Source organism: Lolium rigidum, chromosome 3, assembly GCF_022539505.1.
Source record: "Lolium rigidum isolate FL_2022 chromosome 3, APGP_CSIRO_Lrig_0.1, whole genome shotgun sequence".
Classification (NCBI taxonomy): domain Eukaryota; kingdom Viridiplantae; phylum Streptophyta; class Magnoliopsida; order Poales; family Poaceae; genus Lolium; species Lolium rigidum.
The window spans coordinates 376,096,296-376,102,422 of NC_061510.1; positions in this window are offsets into that span (position 1 = coordinate 376,096,296).

Sequence of the window (6,127 nt, forward strand, 5' to 3'; positions counted from 1 at the left end):
CGGCTCTGGAAGGTTTCTCGTACCGTGGTTTTTCCGTATCGAAGATTTAGGTCAGGAGGCAACTTATAGGCGAAGAGGCGGAGTCGGAGGGGGTACGGAGCCGCCACACAATAGGGGGGCGCGCCCCCCCTTGGGCCGCGCCAGCCCCATGTGTGGGCCCCCTGTGGCTCTCCTCTGGTCCCTCCCGGGTGTTCTGGAAGCTTCGTGGATTTCTAAGATGCTGGGCGTTGATTTCGTCCGATTCCGAGAATATTTCCTTACTAGGATTTCTGAAACCAAAAACAGCAGAAAATAGCAACTGGCACTTCGGCATCTCTTTAATAGGTTAGTTCCGGAAAATGCATCAAAACGATATAAAGTGTGAACAAAACATGTAGGTATTGTCATAAAACTAGCATGGAACATCAGAAATTATAGATACGTTTGAGACGTATCACACTTCACTTAATTACATGTTCTCTTTTGCAGGAAGTCAGGACAGGAGCGAAGCCAAATGTCTTTACCTTGATAAAAAAGATACAGCAAAGGAAGACGCTGCATCCTGATCACACGGGGTCCTTCTGGGTTAACGAGCAATCCGAGACCTAGTGTACGAAGTATGTCTCAAAGTTCAAGCAGAAGCACAGCGAGAGCTCCAACCCAGAGGCCAAGGACTTTGACGTTGAGGTTGCGGTGCTTGCGGGAGAAGGCATGAAGCATGGCCGCCTATGGCTTGGTGACGGGTTCGTCGACCCAACGACTGTTCCATCTCTCCGCCAAATCCGTGGTGGTCGTAAGAGCGGCCAGCCTTAGGTAGAGACCCGGCCACGGGCTTCAGATCTAGCTATCGAGCGGTTACAGGTATGTTCTTCCTCGGTCCTCTACGTTTCTTTACATGATTTCCATTGAAATGTTAATGACATCGCGGCAACACAATGTAGGTGGAGATGGATGCAAGGGAACAGGAGGCCCACGAGCGGCAGGCGCATCTAGAGTAGCAGGTTAGGGACTAGCAGCAGCAGCTGATGCAGCAGCACCAGCAGCAGATGAGTTGGATGATGAGCCAAGCCAATCTATCTTCTCCACGGGGAGTGGTCTTCCTCTTCCTCCTTTCTCCTTGTCGTGGGTAAGTGGTCAACTCCATATCTCCATCTTATTTTCTCTTGTCTTATTGACTAATCATATCATAATCATATCACCAGCAGAAGATGCAAGGGCCTTCACAGATGATGTCGAACATGCCGCTCATCCAGGCACCTTCTTCTCAGAGCCCGGTGACACCTTTCACCGTCAGCAACACAAAAAACATCCGGAACCTGATCCCCGGTGAGTCCTCCTACACTTGCGCCCAACGCGCTTATAGGCTGTAGAATGCCATGACACTTGTAAATTTAGCCATTCCATGCCACCATGTTCAATTCCATGTCAATATGCAAATTCTAGTACTTGTCCAAGTGTATCCATGGAGCCATGCTTGTTCAATTCCATGTCAACATGCAAATGCTAAATGAATGCCACCATGTTCAATTCTCATGTCATGCTTTTCCTTTTCACCTTGTAGGAGAAGGACAAGGCAATGACGATGATGCCATGGGAAGCAATGGAGGAGGAGAAGGTTGATGGCATCGATTCTATTAACTTGGCGTCATGCTTTTACTTGTCGTTGTTCCACTATGTAGTTGTCGTTGTTGGATTGTATGCACTTGTTCGACTATGCACTTGTCTGTTGTAATGGACTTGTATGGACTCTCTATGCACTTGTATGCATGCTATGCACTTGTATGGATTATATGTATTTGGTATATGTTGTTGAAGTGCTAGATATATTGTTGTTATGGGTATATACATATATATATTGAATTATGTGCAGGGAATAATGAAAAATAACAAAAACCTAGAAAAAATTCTGGGGCCTTTGCCGTGTGTATGCACACGGCAAAGGATATTTGGTCACTTTTGCCGTGTGCACACGCATAGCAAAGACACCATGTGGCGGCAGCATGTGCTCGTGGCACGCAGGAGAGTGTGCCTGGAGGAGGCTTTGCCGTCCGCCTTGGGGAGTGGGCGCACGGCAAAGAGCTGTTGCACATCACAGCGAAGCGCACGACAAGGAGCTGCCGCATGGCAGCGCTAGCTACACGGCACTAGCCCGCCGCATGGCAAAGGCTCCGCGCACGGCAAAGACGCCGACGCACAACAGCGATGCGCCGTACGGCAAAGCATCTGGCCGCACGACAGCGTCACGCCGCACGACAAAGAATTTTGCGCACGGCAGAGCTGTGGATGCACGGCAAAGACGTTGCCGTGCAACTTTTGCGACGCACACGGCAAAGATGTCGTTGCCGTCGGAAACTTTGCCGTGCGATCGTTGTCGTGCGACGTCACACGGAAAAGTATTTATCGTGCATATAGGGCCCTTTGTTGTGCGAATTGTCGCACGGCAACGTCCTTCTTTCCCCTAGTGTACTTACTATCTTTGGTTGCATAGAATTGAAGCGTGGAATTGGAATTTGGGCCAAATAGGCCAATTGCGCCGTTTGGTCTGCACTCGGAATGTTCGCGTGGAAACCTAACAAAATTACACGCTGCGAATACTCCTGTGCAAAAAGTCGGCCAAACATTCCGAGCTCCCTCCCTCGGAAACGCTCGGAAACAAGCATACTGCTTTGTTCTTCTCCCTCCCCATGTTCCTCCCGTCACCCTTCTCGCTATTCCCCTACCACCGCCAGGTTCCCCCGTCGCCGCTCCCCATCCGTGCGCTCGCCATCTGCCGCCAGGTTCCCCCGTCGCCACTCCCCATCTGCGCGCTCACCATCTGCCGCTAGGTTCCCCCGCCGCTGCTTCCCATCTGCGTGCTCGCCGCCCGCCGCCGCGTCGCCCCGCAGCCAGGTTCTCCCGCCACCGCCGAGTGGCCATGCCGCAAGGTTCCCCGCCGCCGTCGAGTGGCCATGCCGCAAGGTTCCGCCCGCCGCCGCTCCCCATCCGCGCGCTCGCCGCTCTCCGCGTTCCCCCACCGCCGCCGAGTGGCCATGCCGCAAGGTTCCCCCACCGCCGCCGAGTGGCCATGCCGCAAGGTTCCCCCACCGCTGTCGAGTGGCCATGCCGCAAGGTTCCCCTCGCCGCCGCTCCCCATCCGCGCGCTTGCCGCTCTCCGCGTTCCCCCACCGCCGTCGCGTGGCCCTGCTGCCAGGTCCCCCTACCGCCTGACGAGGGATCACCTCGGCAATGCCTACAGATTGTAGACTTGTGTTTCAGGAGAGAGCGACGATGGAGATTCCGGGAGCGAGATTAGGCACACGACGTACCCAGCTCCGGGTCCCCTCGGTGGAGGATCCCTACATGCTGCTAGCAATCCAGTATATGATCATAGATGTGTTTACAGGGTGCCGCCGTAGGCGGAGCTATGTTGTCTATATTCTGTCTATCTGTTCTCCTCTTTATTTCGGGTGCCCTGGCTAGCTTTATATATGCAACCAGCCTAGGGTTTTACAAGAGCCCTAGTCGACTACTTCTTCGGGTTGCCTTGTTGGGCCTTCTCCATATTGGGTCTCCTCCATATTGGGCTGAGCCGTGTATACTAATAATGGGTACCCGAAGGGTATGCCCATGTCGATAGCCCCCGAGTTTATAGGGAAGTCGAAGACTTGCGCAGAAACTCCAAGCATAACCATCTCCGAAGTCGAAGAAATACAAGGCGAGGTCCATGTCGTAGATCATGTGTAGCGTAGATGATGTCGACGATTCTTGAAATTATCGGGTGCGCGGCAGCGCTCCCGATGGGAGTAGCCCCGAGTCTATGGGCAAGTGCTTGCACTTAGGCATAGACTCAAGTTGTACTACTCGATGAAGAACTTAACTATATTTACGGAAGACTTGATGAAATCCATGTGCTCCCGATGGGAGTAGGCTCCACTCGAGTCGTAGAATCGAGTTGAGTCTACAAACCTTGATTGTCATAGATGTTGTCGAAGTTATTTTTCTATCGGGTGCGCGACCAGCGCTCCCGATGGGAGTAGCCCCCGAGGCTACATCCAAGTGTTTGCACTTGGGTGTAGGCTCAACTTGCTTTTAATCGACACCACCATTTTTCCTCTTTCTTGTATCTTATCGGGAGGGTAAACAATACCCTCGATAAGAGTAGCCCCCGAGCCTATGGGCAGGTGCTTGCACCTAGGCATAGGCTCGAGTTGTACTACTCGATAAAGAACTTGGCGCAGCCCCTCTTTTTATCGACTTCAGGCCGTTGCTATTTTTATTTGACATTCATATCTATATTGTACAGGGAGAATGGTAATTGGGGTTAGTTCATCTGACGGATCAGGTACTAGTTAACTGCTCTAGTGGCAATCCACAAAAACCTACTTCAAGATCACGTCCCTGGATATGATCTCGGGATACTGGTGCTAGCTCGACAGGTGCCGCTTAAGATCTTACCATCTGTCGAGCCCCAGTCATGTTTTATCGGGTCCACAGCGCGTCCGCTGGGATATTTCTTCACATCTGTTGATGTGGAAAAAAGTAACAGAGCGCAGTCTTTGGCGATGCCACGCCACACAGGACGGACCCGGGGTCTTACCTTCGTAGAGTTTTGCGGCATTCAGAGATTATTCGCGACTTTGGCGCTCTGAGAATATTTTGTCAAGTGCCTTGTTCGGCTGATGCAATGACCCATTTTGCGGGTTCTTCTATTTTTCTCTTGGGCTTGATAAGACAGCCGAATATATTGGTTCTTCTATATTGTCGGGTACATCACCGATGCTCTTGCTCGGAACAATATGACGAGTCAATGAACCCGAAGATTTGTCCACCTTTTTTTTTAGGTTCCTCCTTGATGAAAATTTCGTCGAGTTCCTCCTTCAGGAAAATTTCTTCGGGTCCTCTTTGAGGACAATTCTTCGGGTCCTCTTTGAGGATAATTCATCGGGACCTCCATGAGGAAAATTCTTCGGGTTCCTCCTTCAGGAAAATTTTGTCGGGTCCTGTTCTTTCTTGAAGACAATTTCGTCGAGTTCTCCCTCTAGACAATTTCGTCGGGTTCTTTCTTATATACTTTGAAATCTGCTATCTCCTGCACAAATAAACAAACTTTTTCTATCCTTTCCTTGACTCTCTTTTTCGCATGCGGCGTCAGATACTCGAATTCGATGATATGTAAAGTGAATATACGCCGTGCAGCCCCCGAGTGTCGGGTGCGACGAAAGTAAACAATAATCAACTTTGTGCAAAATAAAAGAACACTTAGCTTTTTGGACACGACGAAGTCGATGCATGATGAAGTCTTCGAGTGTAGATAAGAAATCTAGCCAAAGTAGAAACCACCAAATAGCAAAAGTGGATGCCGCGAAATTGTTGATGAAGAAATAGCCAAACCCCCGAGCGTTGCTGAGGTGATGTCATGATTGTTGTGTCGCAGTTGTGACCCGAGGCGAAATCGTTGTCGAGCCCCCGAGCGTTAGGCGTGACGTCGAAATAAGTTGATGGAGTCGCGGCGTCATATTTGGTGAAGCCATTTAGGATGAAGCCACAAACAATAATATACGAAGATGAATCCCAGATGAAGTATTTGAGATGAATCCATATTTGAAGATTATGCCAGCATATATTGAAGATAAATCCGTCGATATCATAGAGAATGAATCCATTGGCCCAAAAAATCCAGTAATAACCATAGAAGATGAATCCGCTGGCGTCATAGAGGATGAATCCATTGACCCGAAGAAATCAGTAATAACCATAGAAGATGAATCCGTTGATATTATAGAAGATGAATCCATTGACCCGAAGAAAATAGATCCAGTAATAATCACAGAAGATGAATCCACTGACCCAGAAAAGCATCGGGTAATATTTGTATAAGAGTAAACCAATTATAACCTTATAAGATGAATCCGACGAAGACAAAATCCAATAAGCCGAAGAAGATGAATCCACTGAGCCGAAGAAGATAATTTCACTAAGTCGGGGAAGATATATCCAGAGCCGGAGAAAAGAAATTCACCAAGACCGAGTATAGTTGTGGTAACGAAGTAATGGCACAGCCCCGAGTATTCCGGCGTGACGAAAGTGAATAATAATCGACTCTTGAAAGAGAAACACTTAGCTTTTTTATCGGGTGCGGCGGAGTCATTGTTGAAGCAACTCGGACGGA